The sequence below is a fragment of the Belonocnema kinseyi genome, chromosome 1 (assembly GCF_010883055.1).
Source record: "Belonocnema kinseyi isolate 2016_QV_RU_SX_M_011 chromosome 1, B_treatae_v1, whole genome shotgun sequence".
In the NCBI taxonomy this organism is placed as follows: domain Eukaryota; kingdom Metazoa; phylum Arthropoda; class Insecta; order Hymenoptera; family Cynipidae; genus Belonocnema; species Belonocnema kinseyi.
Window position 1 is genome coordinate 113,906,932 of NC_046657.1, and position 1,105 is coordinate 113,908,036.

Here is a 1,105-nt window from a genome sequence, read left to right on the forward strand (position 1 = left end):
TCATGCATGGGTGATTTTGAGGTTATGTTTTTCAGGTGTATATAACATAACCTCAAAATCACCCATGCATGAAATTAAGAATAACGCGAAACTTCAAAATCGCCAATTTCTTACTAATGGGCATCGAGATATAAACAAAAGACCACCGAAGTCTTTCAAAATCATGAACATAGGAAACACCGGACTAGGCAAACCATTGCGGAGTTGATGCAACAAGGGAGGAGGTCTGCCATATTTTGATGTGCTACGACAAACATGGCAGCGCCCACATGTTCATATTTTCATACACAGTTTGTCGGCAAAAATTCTCGTGCGCATAATCAAATAGCACATCGTAAGATGGCGGCTCTTCCCACTCATGGAATGCTCCCCCCTTCCGTGGATCCACTGGAGGGGGAGAATTCCGCCATCTTACGATGTGCTATTTGATTATGCGCACGAGCATTTTCGCCGACAAACTGTGCATGAAAGTATGAACATGTGGGTGCTTCCATTTTTTCCGCGGCACATCAAAAGATGGCGGCTCTCCCCACTCATGGAATTCCCCCCCCCCCTATGCCATGCTGACTTGGCGAGTGCGGTTGAATCCACGGGAGGAGGGAGAATTCCATGAGTGGGGACAGCCGCATCTTACGATGTGTCATTTGATTATGCGCACGAGCGTTTTTGCCGACAAACTGTGCATGAAAATATAAACATGTGGCCGCTGCCATGTTTGTCGCGGGACATCAAAAGGTGGCGGACCTCCCCCCTCATTGCATCATCCCCGCAATGGCATGCCTAGTCTCTTGTTTCCTATGTCCATGGCCGAAACTTAATTGGTAAATCATTTCAGAAATTGCTGACTTTCGTCATTTACCGACGCGCAACTTGCGCCTTCAAAGTAACTCTTAGGTAATCCGCCAAGAGAGCGCAGTTATGAGTGCATGTTTTTCACATTCTCTTAAGGGCATGTGACACAGCTAAATACCTATATTACCGACCACAGTTTTTCAGTTCACTGAATGTTTTTTTGAACCTCAGAACTTTTTTTGTAAATAAAATATCGAGCTGAAACTTTGGGAAATGTATTAGAGTACAATAAAGTACTTTTAGGTACTGCATT